At 35.5% G+C, this 19,748-nt stretch overlaps 1 protein-coding gene across 1 annotated transcript in view; it reads right to left on the bottom strand.

Moving 5' to 3' along the window:
- Positions 1–10,127, bottom strand: part of LOC149779274 (coadhesin-like) — a 65,654-nt gene extending 55,527 nt beyond the window's left edge. Inside the window, exon 1 of the mRNA XM_089939868.1 lies at positions 9,981–10,127. The gene's annotated coding sequence lies outside the window, so the exon portion shown is untranslated. The remainder of the gene's footprint in view (positions 1–9,980) is intronic.
- Positions 10,128–19,748: the final 9,621 nt, after the last annotated feature.

Here is a 19,748-nt window from a genome sequence, read left to right as displayed (position 1 = left end):
AGTATCAACTATAGCTGTTAACAACTACGCGTCTGTGTGGTGCAATATCGTTATGTTGCTGCGTATCAATTTGTTTCTTAAATGTTTTCTTCTTTCAATTTCATTACCATTTGTGCAATACACTTGCAGACTTGAAAAACACAAAAATACGAACTGAGCATGTAATTCTATGTACGTGTCAGTAACTGTCGAATGCAGCTATCCTTGATGTTGAATGTACTTATGCTGAATGTAAGTATCAATGGTAATGAATATAGTAATCCGTGGTAGTGATTACAAAACTGTCAATAGACTGAGATATATACATATCGTGATACGCCGGTGGGTCATGACACGCCAACATAAGAGATAGTGATTTGTTAGGATTGTTACAAGATCATGCAAATCAAATAGGTCAAACTTTAAATCTAGTGCTCTAGGTTGTATTCCTGTTTAAAATAGGTTATGAACTGAATATCTTTATCGTGTCGTTTATTGTGGGTTTAACGCCATTTTTCAGTGCATTATAGTCAGCACATGACGGCCAGTATAACTGTGGAAGCAGAATCATGAAATTCTCGATAAAAACCACCAACCCAAGGGAAATTACAGTCAGTCTTTCTCACGAACCCACAAAAAGCCAAGCCTAAGACTCACGCTGACAGAGGTGAGATTCCAGTGGTCGATAAAGGCGAGTACTTTCGATCAATAGGCCGCCCGAAGCCCCTTAGTGGTTTGCATTGTTGTAAAATAGCTACATATTGCTCAACAAAAACGATGGGTTTTGCAAACAACCTTTTATCACAGCGATGTAAAACTTAGTTGTTGATGAAACAAAGAAAGACATATTTCATGAATGTATGGAGTTAACCAATGGGTCATTTGTCACATGTATTTAAGCATGGGGTTCATCAGTAATAGAACCCTTTTGCTATTTGCCACGTGCATTTAGTATGGAGCTAATCAATAATAGGACCCTCGAGTTATTTACCACATGCATTTAAGTACGGGGCTAATCAATAAAACTACCCATGAGTCGTTTGACGAGTACATTTTATATGGGAATAATTAATAATAGAACCCTTGAGTTATTTGTCACATGCATTTAAGTATGGGGCTAATTAATAATACTGCCCATAGGTCATTTGTGACCTACATTTAATATAGAGCTAATCAATAATAGGGCACATGGGTCATTTGCCACATGTTTTGAAGTACCGGGCTAATCAATAATACTAACCAAGGGTGTTTTGCCATCTACATTTAAGATGGGCCTAATCAATAATATGGCACATAGATCAGTTGTTGCACGCATTTAAGTATGAAAATACGGAGACACAGATAAACGATAAATTCATTTTGAAAAATTTATAACAAGAGGATGGACGAAAGATGAAACAAGAAAAAAGAGTTTAAAAAATTAGATCACTATATTTTTAAATTTTTTTTAGCCAATGAGGGGTACTTCGATTAACCCCATATTACACGAGTGTACCTCAAAGTGTTGCACAACGTTTCGCTATTTAAATGTGTATCACAGATCATTTACATAATTATACATTGTGATATGCATTCTGTCAGATGAGTACATAATGTGACCGTTGTTCCCGTTGTTCGGAATTAAACTTTATAGTACGATATCTCGCTCCTATAGGATAGTGAAACATACTAAGCGCTCACCTATCCCAGCATGCCAGGGTAACACATCTATAATTTACCAAAGACACCATTTCATTGCAAGTCGATAAAAGACATGCAATGAATACTTGGCCAAACAAGAGAGGAAAAAGAAACAAAGACGGGCTTCCGTTCTCTTACTCGTTCGAATCAGCAACATGCTCCCACCAAATGAACACGTTTCTTTATATTTTGAAGTTTCGCTGTAAATGTTAGCTGACAAAGCATTTTAACTACTTTGAAGATTATAAAAATGGCAATATTTACCGTCATTATTTTCTCCCTCAGAAAAACGAAATCCAGTTCGACGTTCTGTTTTCAAAAGTCGAGGAAGTGGATGGTAATAAGGATGGGTTGTATGGATGGATGGAATTTAAAACCGGTTTTGTGCCCGATATTCCAAATCTTGCGATTTCGTGAATAACATTGCCAAATTTAGAAATAATACTTGATCATCGGCAAGATGCCCAGATGCTGTCTATGATATTAATTATTTCATCCATTTTGGTACTGCATGAAACCAGTTATGCCATCATATGTTTGAAGAAAACTCTAGCAAAATGAATTAAACAAAACTCACTGAGAAACGGTTACGCGTGTAGTCAGAACTCTCGATTTCTTAAATGTTTGTTTTTCAAAGCACAAATTAAATATAAAACATTCAATTGTTATTATTTATGTATGCGTGTTGCTTGATTAATCCGAGGACTGCAGTCAGATTGTGTATTAGTTTGCAAAGCTTGTGACCAAATGAATTCACAATTCCCGTATGAAACCGCTTCTGAAAACGTTATATAATAATATACTTGTGTTAATCAGAACAAACATTTAGCTAATTTTTTTATTAATAGAGTGACTCCTTTTTAATGGTATTTAATATTCATGTAACTCTTTATCATTATTCCACGTACCTTTGTGTGCAAAATTTGATTGACTAATTATTGTTTTACGTTTGGAAAAAAGTAGTGTACCCATTTTCGTCAGAGTTGTCAATTAGGGTTACAAACATCCACTCATAAATTAACAACTTGTAACAAAACAGTCTTCAGTTATATTAAAATCTTTAGCACAAGATATAAAGAAGACAAACAATCACAAGCAGCAGAAGGCAGATTGCTCAACGAATGCGTATTACATGGAACAGCACAAAGGTTGATTGACAAAGCCACATAGAAGTCCATTATCATCCCTTGGGAAACATTTAGGATTAAATAAGGACTATTTTAGAAATTTGGTCCAAGTAAGGACAATTTCTTGCAACGCTACACAATTTCATGCAACGCTCCACAACTCTTTGTATAGTAGTATCATACATTAACAGCAATTATTTGATCCTCCGTCAGTGAACTCTGGCGTGGTACAGATTCCAGTCGAATTACTCCCTTCAGGTTGTAAGGATGAATTAGGTATTTGCGTTAGATAGGTGACCAACATAATGCCACACCGTCTACTCTGCAATAATTGGTTTGCTGAATTTGTTTACAGAGGTTTCATTGAACATATTGGTCATGTATGAAAATAAATAGGTAGAAATTTCTGAAACTTTATTTGCCACACAAACTCGAAGAAAAATGTGAGGATAATAGCGCCAACTGCTGAAATTTCCTCGAATATCATGACGAACAGATACCAAGACTTGAAGGAAACATTAAGGAGGAGAGTAATAATCGTGAACAATATAAGAAGAAAGAAGCTTCAGAGAGTTAAAATGATGACGTCCGAATTAATGGAAAATATAGATAATTGCAAACATTTAAATGTCTAACAAGGAAAGAAGGTAAAGAAATCATAAGCAAAATCCGCTCTGCAAGCGACTAATATTGTTGTTCAAAGAAGAGTACAATAATAGTTGTTATAGCTACATCAAAAGCAGTGACAATATCATCAGGTATTCATTTCACAGCAAGGTTGAAAACAAGTACCGCTACTGTTACCGCTGTTTCTCATCAGCGTCGAACTCCTATCCGCCTCAACCTCAACTCGCCCTCCTGCATCGTGTACTCCACTAAGTCTGCCTCAGAGCAAAAGTTATTTATTTTTTTTGGCAAATTAAAAAATGAGTTGAAACGATTTATTTGCCGGAGTTAAAAAAGAAAGTAGCGGTTATCATACTTGATATTATTGGTAGTCTTTTAGACTAATTATTTGGGAAATCTGGCCGAATTGGTTCTCTTTTCTAAATGCTCATGTAGTATGACTTCGTTTAGTATTAGTGCGCCTGCCATTTACGTACCTAAAACAATTAGTACTATTAAAGATTTGCTAACTACTTCAAAAGCAAATGTATCTGTTCCTATAAACATTGGTTTCAATATAAATGGTTGCTTGGCAATTTCATAATAACATTATGTTTTGGCGCTTCACTGAAAGGCTCCGCAGTTTTGTTGTCCATTTCGTTTACCTTGGTATTTCTGAATAGGCACGTGTCCTTTGAACGTCCAAGAATCTGATATTGATATAATATCTGCCCACATTATCTTCATTTTACTGTTCTTTGCTTTTTTTCCTCATATTGGCTCTGACTGTTTATAAGCCGTTGGAACAAATGGTTCAACACCTTGGTATTAATGATATGGTTCAACACCTTGGTATTAATTATAGGGTTTAACACTTTGGTATTAATGATATGGTTTAACCATGGTTTAACACCTTGGTATTACCGATATGATTCAACAAATGGTATCAATGACATGGTTCAACACCGTGGTATTAATTACATGGTTTAACACTTTGGTATTAATGATATTCTTAAACTATGGTTTAATACCTTGGTATTAGCGATACGGTTTAACACTTGGTATTAATGATATGGTTCAACACAGTGGTATTAATTATATGGTTTAACGCTTTGGTATTAATGGTATGGTTCAACACCTTCGTATTAATGATATGGTTCAACACCTTGGAATTAATGATATGGTTTAACACCTTGGTATGAATGATATGGTTTAACACCTTGGAATTAATTATATGCTTTAACATCTTGGTATTAATGATATGGTTTAACACCTTGGTATTAATGATATGGTTTAACATCTTGGTATTAATGATATGGTTTAACACCTTGGTATTAATGACATGCTTTAACAACTTGGTATTAATGATATGGTTCAACACCTTGGAATTAATTATATGCTTTAACATCTTGGTATTAATGATATGGTTCAACACCTTGGTATTAATGATATGGGGTTTAACACTTTGGTATTAATGATATGGTTCAACACCTTGGAATTAATGATATGATTTAACATCTTGGTATTAATGATATGGTTTAACACCCTGGTATTAATGATATGGTTTAACACCTTAGAATTAATGATATGGTTTAACACATTGGTGTGAATTATATGTTTTAACACTTTGGTATTAATGATATGGTTTACCACTTTGGTATTAATGATATGGTTCAACACTTGGTATTAACGATATGGTTTAACACTTTGGTATTAATGATATGGTTTCACATCTTGGAATTAATGATATGGCTTAACATCTTGGCATTAATGATATAGTTTAACACCCTGGTATTAATGATATAGTTCAACACCTTGGTATTAATAATGTTTTAACACCTTGGTGTGAATTATGTGTTTTAACACTTTGGTATTAATGATATGGTTCGACACCTTGGTATTAATGACATGGTTTAACACCTTGGTATTAATGATATGGTTCAATACCTTGGTATTAATGATATGGTTCAACACCTTAGTATTATTTATATGGTTTAACACTTGGTATCAATGATATGGTTTAACGCCCTGGTATTAACGATATGGTCTAACACTTTGGTATTAATTATATGGTTTAACACCTTGGTATTAATGGTATGGTTCAACAGCTTGGTATTAATGATATGGTTTAACACCTTGGTATTAATGATATGGTTTAACACCTTGTTATTAATGATATGGTTCAACACCTTAGTATTAATTTTATGGTCTAATACCTTGGTATTACTGATATGTTTTAACACCTTGGTATTATTGATATGCTTCAACACCTTGTTATTAATGATATGGTTCAATACCTTGGTATTAATGATATGGTTTAACACCTTGGTATTACTGATATGGTTTAACACCTTGGTATTAATGATATGGTTTAACACCTTGGTATTAATGATATGGCTTAACACCTTTGTATGAATGATATGCTTTAACACCTTGGTATTAATGATATGGTTCAACACCTTGGAATTAATGATATGCTTTAACACCTTGGTATTAATGATATGGTTTAACACCATGGTATTAATGATATGGTTTAACACCTTGGTATTAATGATATGGTTTAACACCTTGGCATTAATGATATGGTTTAACACCTTGGTATTAATTATATGGTGTCACACCTTGTTATTAATGATATGGTTCAACACCTTGGTATTAATTATATGGTCTAACACCTTGGTATTACTGATATGGTTTAACACCTTGGTATTAATGATATGGTTTAACACCTTGGTATTAATTATATGGTCTAACACCTTGGTATGAATGATATGGTTTAACACCTTGGTATTAATGATATGGTTTAACACCTTGGTATTAATGATATGCTTTAATACCTTGGTATTAATGATATGGTTTAACACCTTGGTATTAATGATATGGTTTAACACCTTGGTATTAATGATATGCTTTAACACCTTGGTATTAATGATATGGTTTAACACCTTGGTATTAATGATATGGTTTAACACCTTGGTATTAATGATATGGTTTAACACCTTGGTATTAATGATATGGTTTAACACCTTGGAATTAATTATATGCTTTAACACCTTGGTATTAATGATATGGTTTAACACCTTGGTATTAATTATATTGCCTAACACCTTGGTATGAATGATATGGTTTAACACCTTAGAATTAATGATATGCTTTAACACCTTGGTATTAATGATATGGTTTTACACCTTGGTATTAATTATATGGTATCACACCTTGGAATTAATTATATGGTTTAACAGCAATTAAATGAGCATCTGAATTTTTTTAAATCGTTATTTTATCCGAAGCTACTACCCATTTTCAGGACATCACTCGTTACATACAGATATCATTAGGATGCTTCTCATTTTGCTTTTGTGGCTGACTGTTGGTTTGGTTGACTAGTTGTTTGGTTGACTGTTGGTTTGGTTGACTGGTTGTTTTGGTTGACTGGTTGTTTTGGTTGACTGGTTCATTTGGTTGACTGGTTGTTTTGGTTGACTGGTTGTTCTCTTGATGTTGATTTTGTTGTAGCTCTTTATCAAATGAATGTTCTTTGAAAATCAACATACTCTTCATATATACACACTATAAAAGGTTTAAGTGATTTTACTTCATACAAATGCGTTTGATGAATTATGAATTAATTCGTTCTGGTATTAGGTTCTATGGTGCATTAAATTTGTTCTTGATAAAATTTGGTACATTAACAATGCAGAGATGTTAAAACAGTTGTGTGAACATCTAATATACTTTCTTGGAATAGTTTATAAGAAGTGTAACGTGCTCATGATTGCATTAACGTCTATGTTGGTTTAACTTTATTTTGCTAACGATCTCGTAGACAAGCGTGTAGTCGTTAACACTTGAATCTGCTGTATATGTTTATTGTCATTTCGTTTGTTTTCTTCTACGTTATTTATTACCATTTTTGGAGATTATCTACATTGTAGTCGACTTACAATGTTTTTAATATTTGGCATCTTATTTTTCACTTTGATGTGAGGTGTTTTAGTTCTTATTTTGATCTTGTGTGGAATACAAAATCCACATGTCATGCAGGTTTTTTCTCCTCAGTTTTGAAAGTATTGTTATCGTTTTGCTGCTTTTAGCCACCACTGTCGAAGTGTATCGATCCTGCTAATTTGTTGCTGTTTAGCTTTTTTTGTTGCAAAAGGTGTTTGGAGAGGAGTTCAGATTTCGCCCCGCGTCTCCTTGCCTGGATCTGCACCAACTTTTGCTAACGCCATCTATTTCGCCAAAATATATTACAGCACAAATCTTCATCGTCTGGACGTACGTGACATTTTTACTTGAACGTCCTTGCCTTTGTTTGATCTAGAAAGTTACACCAGTTAATTAACTCAAGGAAAGCGCTGTTTATGACGTTTTACTATTTATTTATTATTGTTGTTACTGTTGTGGGCTGTGATTATTATTTTGTACTCGTCTAAGAGGTGTTTGAAACAAATATGACTATTCTTCATTGTTGTTAATAGTTTTATTTTGGGGTTTGGTAGAGTGTTTATTGTTTAAAACTGATAATAATATGTTTTGTTGCTAAGCTGGAATATATGAAGTGCATCGATTATCATTTTTGTTTGTATAAAGTGTTAGAACACATAGTAAAAAACATTTGTTTTCTTTGCTGTCGGGAGCACAAAGTAGCGACAAACGTGTGTGTGTGTGTTGAACTGAACATTAACAAATCAAGGGCATGCATTGTTCATAAGGGTCTTAGATAGATAGATAGATAGATAGATAGATAGACAGACAGACAGACAGACAGACAGATAGATAGATAGATAGATAGATAGATGCACAAACTTAACGGCTTCTACATCTTTCCTTATTCAAAACTCATTCAATCCATTCACAAAAGTAAATCTCATGATTTCTTTGCCAATTGACAAAGTTGCGCTGGATAAACTTAGAGTTTGTGTGATGCAAACCATCTCAGACCATTTCAGGTGTACCATGTATTCGGCCATGTATACATTGGCTTTCCATGCCTTTCTCAGTTAGGATACATTACAATATAAACAACTGCACATCAGAATGATAATTTGATACAATTATCTCAAGTCACTTTTTCTTACAAACGTCTTAAATACACTTTTCGACACTTTAAGCACGACTCGGGCCAACCATATATATTGCATGTTGCTGCCCAACAAAATCCTGAGACATGTCCGATAACTCATTTACAAGCATATTAACCCTATGTTCTGATTAAATGGACCACTTTTTACAGCATTTTCCCCAAACTGATATGGGGTCATATATTTACTGTATGTTCTCCAGACCGATATGTGCAAACTTCTCAATCCAGATACACATTCTGCAGACAGAGACAAGAATGTGTCTGGCAAACGTACATCTAACTGGACAAGCTAAACGTATATCTATGTGACCATTAATGAGATATCTGTAATATTTAATCAGATAATAAATAAAGCAATGAAGAAATCACTTGGTTATTTAAAAAAAAAAAACTGACAATATTGGATGTGTTGACATGAGTGATGACACGTGACAGTCACTGTGACTTTAGCGAAGTTTATCTGATGCAATACCAACCATGGGATTGATGGTAGTTTACAATTGTTACGTTTTTACATCCCATTTATTTTGCTCGTATGTGTCGTAAAAGATTAAAACTTTCAGAGTGCAATCTCTTGAAACTACCTTCTGTCGTAATAGTAAAAGAAAGCCGTGAGAATATTTATCATGACCGTATTCTTTATCTTCAAATACCTCTCTATTCAGCTCATATGGACTACATGAAATCATATTGCTCATATTCAAGCTTTTAACATGCGAGTTTTTTTCTGGTAGTAAAATTAGTTCTTTTACTCAGCTTTTACCTTCCCATTGACGTAAAGTTGTCAGAGTCTATTACGGAAGAATTTCTCAAAATTAACCTTGAAAAATCTTTCTGGAATACATGCTTAGTTTTAAACAATTAAATGACACGCTATATGAATTGAATTCACACACAAACAAACCAAAGACCCAAACTAATATAAACAGCAAGAGGGTAATGAATGATGACGCAAAAGGTGACCGACAACAGACGAACAATTTGTAAATGTGTGGAAGCCGTCCAGATATTTAGCACCATTGCAAATTCTGCATCGTAGCTCTGCAGATACAAAAGATTACATAACTCAAAGCTTTTATGAATCATGTTTTGTTCAGATATGATGTTAACGGACAGAGAGCAGTATAGATGAATTAAAATAATAGAAATATGTAATCCGACATTAACTAACCATCCATGGTGTAATATATTGAGAAAACAAACATCAACGATACATTTCGTCCACAGGAATCAGTATCTAAATATTATCGTCGTGGTTTCCAAGATATACGACAAAATATGTTACAGTCGTTTTCATTATATTTGTGAATGCACGAAACCACAACCGCTATCTTTGAGAAAGAGCACTATCTGTATATAAAGTGGTATGATTAACGTTCCAAAACTATTTAATCCAAGACTATACAATTATTAACTACCATACACGGTATTAAAGTAAACAATTATGTTACTTTATTTTGTAGCAAAAGCAATTTTTAATGAAAAGGGACAATATTACTTACCCTCGTCATCAAAGAGAAGGGTCACAGCAGCAAGAGTATCTCGACGTAATCTTCCAGTGTAAACAAAACAACCACTGACAATTCAGCTTTAATAATTGCAGTCAAGCATGTTAAGCACAGGTTTCCAATATTACAAGTGAAATATCGATTGATTAGTGTGTCTAGGGATACTTTGCAATATAGCTCAGTAGAAAGACAAGCATTCTTTGCTTACTGCTCATTTCCAATATTTGCGAGAGTTAAGCACTTATGTGATATTTTACTATTCGTATAATATGAGGCAAGGAGAAAATTTATTGACGAGATGGATTCTAGTTCATGTCTATATTTAACTCGGCACTTCCTATCAATGACCTACACAACTTTAATCGGCCGGCACGCAGTAGCCTCCAACGCAAGATAAGTCAAGATTATTGCCTATTCTTGCCACGCTCGATAACCTGTATCCAATTACAGTAGAATATATTATTATACGTCAAATAGAAAGAAACAATTTGCAGAAGCTGAATATAAAACAGTTCAACAATAAATCCAACTTCAAAAATATTCGAATCTCATGTTTAAGACCAAGCAAGGTACTGGGATTTATATTTATATTTAATAATGTTAGTTCGAACAATAAGTCTCTCGATCAGACTTGTTTACTTGAGGATTAGATTTTTCAATCTTCCGTTCCGCTTTGATCAAAAGACTTTTAACAGCATTAGAAGTATAGGAGCAAACATAAAGCCTTAACTATCAGGTTATATACAATGCACATACACACATTCTCTTTCTCATTTGAGATTATTATTGCGAGGGAGGAAAATCATAGTTTCATTATCTAATAGGGCAACAATTTTAAAAATCTCAGGATTCTCACCGATGTCAAACTAAGGGTCATAATGCTAATTGTCTGTCTCGGAATTTATTTGCACGGAAGAAAGGTGATGTCAGTTGATGTTGTAAAATAAATGACTATAATAAAGCTTTTGTCATCACATCGAGCAAAAGTATTACATCATACAAACTGTCATATATTACAAAGTTAGCATACAGCGATGTCTGTGTTTTGTTCATCACACAAAGACAAAAGACTAATACACATAACACACTTAATCTAGAAACTGACAATAATGATTATTTTTTGTTTCAAGAATACTTTATTGCCCTACAATGGACCACTGGTCTGAGTAGTGTGTCAACTAAAGCTGTTAACACGGATAGACCTGAAAAGGGCCATTGGTCCTAGTAGTGTGTTAACTAAAATCGTTTACTCGGACGGCCCTGAAATAGACAATTCGTCTGAGTAGCGGGTTAACTAAAGTTGTTAACACGGATAGACCTGAACTTGGTCATTGATCCGAGTAGTATGTTAACTAAAGTTGTTAACACAGATGGTCCTGACATGGCCCTTTGGTCTGAGCAATGTGTTAAATAAAGTTGTTAAAACGGTTGGCACTGAAATGGACCATTGGTCTCAATAGTGTGTTAACTAAAGATTTTAAGACTCATCTCATCTTGAAGTTTTACATAGTTAGCCTCCAGAAGTCAACATGCGTCGGAGGCTAGCGTACCAGACCTGACACCATTAACACCAAAGAACGGAAGGTTCGAATCCTGCAATTGAGCCAGTAATAATCAACTACCCTTGCTTGAAGTGTATGTAACAACTTAAGTCAAGATTAGATAATAAGAAGGAAGACTTATTGTGTGAAGACCTTTTTGCTCTTCTGGAAAACATCTATTGTGAGTTTAAAAACTCTTAGACATTCCAAAATCAACACTAAACTGTGCATACAGCACTACGATCCAGACCACTTTAACTTGTTTAATTGTATAACAAAATGTGAAGATTTCAAAAAATATTTTGTTTCTTTCTTGCGGATGTCAGTCACATATATATGTTGCATAGTCAGTGAATGCAGGTTTCCAAACATGGAAACCAAACCTTTTTCTGTTACGGAATTTCTTCTAAAAAAGGACACATAAAGTTTGACGGATCACTTCTTCACACAGTGGTATAGAACTATTCATCATGGAATGAAGCACTTGTGAGTGAATGATGTTACTTATATATTTGTCAAACTGAATCTGCCGGAAAATCAAATCCAAGAAATAGTCATTAAATCACACACACGTGTCTCCTTAAAGTACAAAATAGTGCTTAGTCTTGTCACATCGGTTGCTTTAAAAGCAGTTGGTAACCCTCTCGGTCGTATTAGTCTTATTATGACTTTTCTCCTCCGACTTTGGTGCAACACTTATTGTAGAAGTCATGGTGAATCAAGTTTTATGATGTGTTCAGGGAGCAGTCTTATTATGTGTTTGTAGAAAAGAACTCGTCCTGAGAATTCCACAGTCGTCTTCTATCAGTCTCTTTAATGCTTGCAGGTACCAATGATTGGTTTTCGCTTGAATACGTAGAACAGATGGTCATCGCAGTTCCAAAATGTAGACTCTAAACGTGCTTTTGAAAACTAACCATTTACATGAATGTCATACACGTGCCAAACGAATTCCACCGATACATAATATCAACAAAATTCAGTCATTAACTCACACACGACACGTAGTAAATGAATTTAGTCTTGACGCGTTACCTCTGCTAAACGTACTTTTGAATCCTGTAAGCTTTGAACCGTCTCATTGATATTTTTCTATGCAATTTGGTCTATGGTTGCAATATTGTATGTTGAAGTCGTGACGTCCGGGGTTTCTCAATGTATTACTAGTAGATCAATGTCTGACAGTATGAACACTTTCACTGTATTCTCCTTTCATATAGTATCCAGATACCAGTAATTAAAACAACTAGGTCATTAAAGATGCGCTTGTTACTTGCGTTTCGGCCCTATATTCAAAGAGTAGTGGTCAATGCCTTCACGCATTTAAAAGGGAAAATTCTTCATGTGCTCTTCTAAACTGGCCATTCATAAAAATGGAATTCGGTGCCACAACAATTGCATAAGTCATGCATGAGAGGTGTATATGCATTTCGAATGTTGTGCTTGTCGTGGTCTTCGTAATGACTCAGACTTCTTACACAATTTAGGAAGCAACATTAAAATAGAAAAATATGACTTGTCCTTCAAGTATAATTATGTATGTACCAAGTTTGACAATGGTCTGTTTGAGTAACAATGAATATGTATTAGCCGCTTGTTCATGTGAACTACATTGTCTCTGGTGACTAAAACGTCATATCTGCTGTCGTTGTTGTTGTTGTGGGGTTTAACGCCATTTTTCAGCACACGATAGGCTATACATGGCGGCCAGTATTAATGGTGGAGGAAGAACCACCGACCCACGAGAAGCTACTGGCAAGCTTTCTCACATACCCACATTGGCTGAATCCGAGACTCGAGCCGCCGCAGACAGAGGTGAGATGGCAGTGATTCGTAACGGAGAGCGCTTTATACCACTCGGCCACTCGGGACCCCGTCATATCTGCAATGACAGGGCCCGCTGAAAGTGACACAACTAGGTATAAACTGGCTTCCTCAATGCGTCATGCATTGATGCTTGCTGCATCCTTGGCCCAGCTACTGTTCGGCATGCTATCATACTCCAGACAGGGGCTTGCGGCGTCACTTATCTCTTGCATGACAGTGTATCCCATTTGTCAATGCTATTGGTGAAATCTTTCATATCACTCATGCATACGTCTTTGAAACGGATTTTAGAGCGCACCGCTATTCTCTTAGCATTGGCAATTTTGTTATCACGAATGGATTGTGTCATAAACACATCTTGCATTAAGTACATGACTCCGAACCAGTGTAGCAGTCTCAGTTTAAGGAGTCCCAAGACGCGTGAATAGAATGGACCTAGGGAAAGATGTAAACTTTGGAGACATTGCCCTTCCAAATAGTATCAAGGATGCAACACATGCAGCGGAGTCAGAAACTGTTGACTTTTGTATATTGGCAATTACAAATAGTCCCTGTTTAGCTGCGGAAAGTCTTTCGTGCCAAAGATTGACTCAGTACTGATTTGCGCTGTGCCTGACTTTCTTCTAAAGACCGAAAATCTAGACGTGTCTCTGCTGTATAATTGTAGGTTCAATCATTGGCATTTGTTTGTGTGAGTGAATCTCGAACCAGCCTTTACTTTGTGTCCTGGTGTCGCCATGTGGTGAAGACTTGCTCGAAGATAACTTTCTTTACACCAAACGGACTAATCACACATCTGAATTGCAATGTTGCAATTAGATAATAACCATGAATTATAAGCCCAATATGTTTGTAAGCTATTGTTACTGATGATTTTGTTCGTTCACAAGATACGAATAAAATGTAATAGATATAGTTGTAGCACAAGGATTATACCAAAGATTCTTTCCTTATTGTAAGCCTACTATAGATCTAACAGAGTTGAAAGTTTACGTTTACTGCGGCAGTAATTAATGCCACATATGAGTTTTATGATGAAATAAGAATACGAATTGCTCTAGCAAAACAAATATAACTGTCTTTATATACACGTAGATTGCAAGGTAAATAAAACGAAGAATTCATTTTTTAGAAACTTGAAAATACTTAACAATCAAAATATCCTTTATTTTCAGGGGAAAAAAATTGCTTGCTTCAGTTCAATGTTCTAAGTGTGACCTAATGAATGACTGAACAAGTCAAGCTACAGAATATAAAAGTCTGTAAACAATCTCTTAAAGAACATATTTAGTGTGTAGAAGATGAATGAATATGCACTCCGTGTATCAATTTAAGAAGGAAAGATCTTAATGAGTGAGTCATATCAATCAACTAAGAAGAGGCAACCTGTTTGCCGTGGGTCGCGTCCCGTGTCGGGGAAGGAAAGGATTTTGGCAGTTGAACAGAGGCTTCCCGATGCAATACACTACTTTGGCCCCTAGGTCTTCTAGACCGGCCCGGTCTCGACAAATCGGCTGATCACGCCGAGCCCGAGGAAGTCTTTATTTACTCGCTCACCTTCTTTATGTTTCTTCTTGCATCTTTCTTGATACCACCGTTGCCCCTACATTCTATTCCTTTATCTTTCCCTTTTCCAAGTCTTAGAAGACTTACTAGAAGGCGGTGGCTTCAAGGGTCAATCAAAGGTAATTTTATCAACTGAGTATAGTATCTGTGTATCCCTGGCACTTGCAAAGTGTCCCCTTGTTGGGCTACATGGTGGGCGCGGAGCACGGGTGCTGAATTTTATACAATCCAACATGGAAAATGAAAAACAAAGATCAACATAAATGCACTGCCAGATGATGAACCATGTAGTGTGGAGTAATTTTCCACGCTTCATGGTTATAAAATCTAAAGATGCCACAAAACCGCTTGCAGCACTATCTCCGTTTGTGATCGAAAAGACAATCAAAAGATCGAGTGGTACACCAAAACGCGTCAAAAAAAATGAAATCGGGTTGCCTTCTTGTTGAGTGTCACACCAAAATACCGTATACTGATTTTAAACCTTGTACCAAAAGGTCCTTACGTTAGAAGTGGCAGGCATCATAGAATGAAGCAATGAATAACAAACTTCTTGCAATCAAGCCAACTCTAGGAGAATGGACTCCTTCCTACAGAAGCATCCGTAGATTGGAGATAGTCATTGCAAGAATTCGAATTGGACATACTTATATAACCCATTCCCACATTCACTGTTAAGCACATTGTGACGGAGTGTTTCGACCTGCAACCTACGCGCGAACAGTACTACAATGTGCATGACATGAAGGAACCTTTTGATTAGGAGCAGTAATGCAAACTGGCATTGCTTGTAGACTAAGGAGCTGGTTATATAAAATGCTGGCTTAGTTATTGTTTTCTCTTCTAACTGATTATGTAATAGTGCTTCCTTTAGCAAGAGTGCGTTCCTTTATTTCACTTTTGATCAAAGGAATAACTAATGTGAGCAGTGGTATTACATGTTCGTAAGCCATTTTAAAATGCATATGCATGCGAATTTCACGGTCATATATTTTGATTGAGCGATCATCCGACCAATGACCAATATTGTTAAATTTTGTGTTCTTAAAATATTAACTAATGTTTAACATTGGTAACTATAATAATTTATATAGTGTCAACATGTGTTTAATATTTTCAAAGCAGGCGGAATACTAAATGCTGTATTTTGTATTTGTGTACCCAAACTAAAGACTAATAAGAACTTAATTCATTCGCATATTCCCCTCGTGTGTTATACCGCAGTTATCTAGCAGATGAAGTACATTCAGGCAGTAAGTTCATCTTTCTGTGCCACATGATGCATTTCATCAACTGCCAATGTTCACCTGTATCCAATAGTTGCTGCGCCAAAGTTAACGATTACCAGCAGCTTACACAATAGAATGCGTACACTTCCCAATACCTTGGTTTACAGTTGTAATTTCTCCTGGTCCGTTACCGATGAAGCATTTGGGGTTTTTCCCCTTGCACTGAAATGGTTGTTCTTGTTGTTTTAAGGTTTAACGCCATTTTTCAGCACAAGATAGGCTATACATGGTGCCAGTATAACTGGTGGAGGAAGAACCCTGGAAAACTCAGGGAAGAACCACCGACCCACGAGAAGCTACTGGCAGGCTTTCCCACGTACCCAAGCTAGCCAAGCCTTGGACTCGAACCCACGCAGACAGAAGTGAGATGGCAGTGATCCGGAACGGTGAGCGTTTTAGACCACTCGGGGCCCCCACTGAAGTGGTTGAAGTTTATAATGTTTGCGGAGCAATTTATGTTGTTTCATATAGATGCTTTTGTTGCGAGATTTAAATACATCATCATCCGACATATTTAATATATATTTGTCAGACAGCGGTTTTTCCATATGATAAGACTATGAAATCCGTAAACTGATTTGACTAATATTTGCAATTATTCATCTAATAAATCCATTCATAAAATTACTCAGAGTGCGTCACCCATACAGTCCAGTTAAGCTGGTTCTGAAAAAATCTCATGCCCCAGTCTGTCTTATCAAACAATCATCACTTAGGAATTATAAACTGTATTATCACAACCATTTAATGGATTCTGTGTTTATCAAAACACAAATGAGTGCAATGTATTATTTCGTTCAACATATTGTATGTGCCAAGGATAATGGAATAAATGGGATGTATTGCACTAAGAACTATGAAACTTATAAGGTCCTTTCATATATTTTTCTTTCTTTCATTGCTGTCCACGTTTCACTCAGTCTAGAAAAGCAGACTGCTTCTATGTATAAGCTTTCTAAAGATTATCCATATACAGTAGACTTTTCGCATTTGCTAACTGTGACATTTTTGCTAACTTATATTTACTTTGAACTTGGGTTTTTAGCAAATAAATTGAACTTCCATTTACTATTTTCCATATTCACATGTAGTTTCCTGTTGATTATTGTCTCCATTTCTTTCATTGCCTCTATTGTAACTGCAGCTTTATCTAACTTATTGCTAGTATTCTGTTCTCCCATTTCATCCGTCGGTGTTTCTCTGTTGCACGTTGTGACGTTGTAATATTTTTAAACAACATGTACAAGAAATACATGAATTCTGCAGTAAATTGTTAGAACAGTTTTTATAAGATTTATCGAAAAATAGAACTTTAGAATGAAATATATAATGGATATAAGATTTAAGATACCCTCAAACACTACGTGACCGCTCCCGTGGATTAGTGGTTAGAGCGTTCTCCTTGGATGCGGGAGGTCGCGGTTTGACCGCCGGTCGAGTCATACCAAAGAATTACAAAAATGGTACTAACAGCTGCCTCGCTTGGTGCTGAGCATTAACGGGTTAGTATTATGACTGGTCGTCTTGGAGTCAGGATAATTTGACAGGGTGGGACATCATGCTACATGTCTGCGGCATGATGTCCCAGTGCTAGACATCACTATGGACTGCCACACTGCAGACATCCTAGTGATACAAAAATCCAAAATACACACGCACACACTACATCTTATGCTCGTCCAGCAGCCCAGTTTAATGCATTACATTGACTGTAGTACAAGTCACACGGGTCATGTAGGCATTCAACACCGACTATTTCAGTAATGACTGTCATTTTTTAGAATTTGATTATACATACCATTAAGTGGCAAGTATTTGCTTCATTTGGATTCATATCCATCCATATTCCTTTAAAAGTCATTATTTTGACGACACGATAGGTGTATATGGCATAATCAATGTTAAAGAACGTAGATATCTTTGGACGATATGAACCTAAATGTGTGATCCAAAACATTCTCTGGATTGAATGTCACGCGCTATTATGTCACATATAAACTATTGATAAACAAATTCGTACTACCCTCGATTGTGACGATTCTACTCGACGCGCTCTTATTTTGACCCAAGATTAGTACATCTCCACCATTGTAAAAGTCCACAGCGATAGATAATTTTCGTCTGGAAGTTTCCTGTGACCGTTAAGGTGCAGAGCTTTCAAAATTCAAGACAGAATAGACTTTGGTTAAATACATTTAGTGTTAAAATGTACAAGAACAATTTATATTTAATTTAAAATGAGTAAATGCGCATACATGACCCATGTGACTTGTACTATAATTAGAATTACCCAAACTGACATATCAAATGTATTTAGGGAGATGAAATATATTATGCAGAATGTAACTATGTACAAACCATTAAACATTTTATAGATAACTTTAAACCTATACAATGAGCGGCTGTCGAGCATATTATGATATGAAATCGTGGCAAAATCAATTAAACCAGCAGTATGGATGGCAACATCAGGATGTGCGGTAACTTGTTAGCAATTTTAGACGAAGTATAACAGAGTTTGAAAAAAAAAAAACATATAGTTTTCGAGTCTACATTCAGAATGGAAAACTCTAAAACTGCTATTTTCTGATGAACCTCTTGATTTTAATAATAATGATTTAGATTTGAAACAATGTAACATAATCTACAATAATTTTAGTATTTCCTTTAATACCGATTGGAGGTGTATAAGGGAAAATAATTACCTGATTTATAAAGGACTGGAAGAACACAATGCCGTTAATTAAGGATTTAAAGTAATACACCAGATGACTCACTGAGCGTTTCCACATGTAATTGTACTTATGAAACAGGAAAATTCAAATACTGGAGAATAAAATAAGCTGAAAAAGGTATAAAAATGTTAAACACTGGTGAAAAGAGAAGAGAGAAGACGGACTGCATGAGGTACAGAACTAACAGAAGAAAAAATATTTGACTAAATAAAATGTTAAGTTTTAAAATATAACATCTATCAACACCTATCACAATCCATTGCCATTTGTAGTAAACGATAATCCAGACTTAGACTTTGCGTGAACACGGATACGACTAGAATGAAGAAACTTTAATAAGATTCTACCATATATTTCAGGTTTAGAGGTAAGAGACAAAAATTAACCAGGGCACCAACACTGCATCCAATATTATCACCTACAAAGCAAGTGAAGGAATTTAAGGCTGATACAGATATTCGAAAGACAGAATGACCTCGTTAAGGAGGTCAAACATTACAGAACTGTTTGAAAGCGTGTATAAAACAGTTAAAGTTTTGAAACTGGGTGGAGGTTAGGTAGCGTGTTGTAGCTGTTTAGGATGTTTACCATTTACTTTATCCAGTGGTATGGGCACATCAGCTGTTCGTTTATACAAGCCAGCATAAGTTCAGATGTCGGTGTTGTAGTTGTTGGTTCAGGAATTGCAGGCATAGAAATGAGATTTATTATCTCTCTAGCTATTAGTGGGTTTGGTGTAACTATATCTGTTCCTGTTGCAGAAGCTATTAAAGACATGCTAGTATACAGCAAATGATGAGATTG

Source organism: Sinohyriopsis cumingii, chromosome 17, assembly GCF_028554795.1.
Source record: "Sinohyriopsis cumingii isolate HCF-2022 chromosome 17, ASM2855479v2, whole genome shotgun sequence".
In the NCBI taxonomy this organism is placed as follows: domain Eukaryota; kingdom Metazoa; phylum Mollusca; class Bivalvia; order Unionida; family Unionidae; genus Sinohyriopsis; species Sinohyriopsis cumingii.
This window is presented reverse-complemented; position numbering and strand designations above follow the sequence as displayed.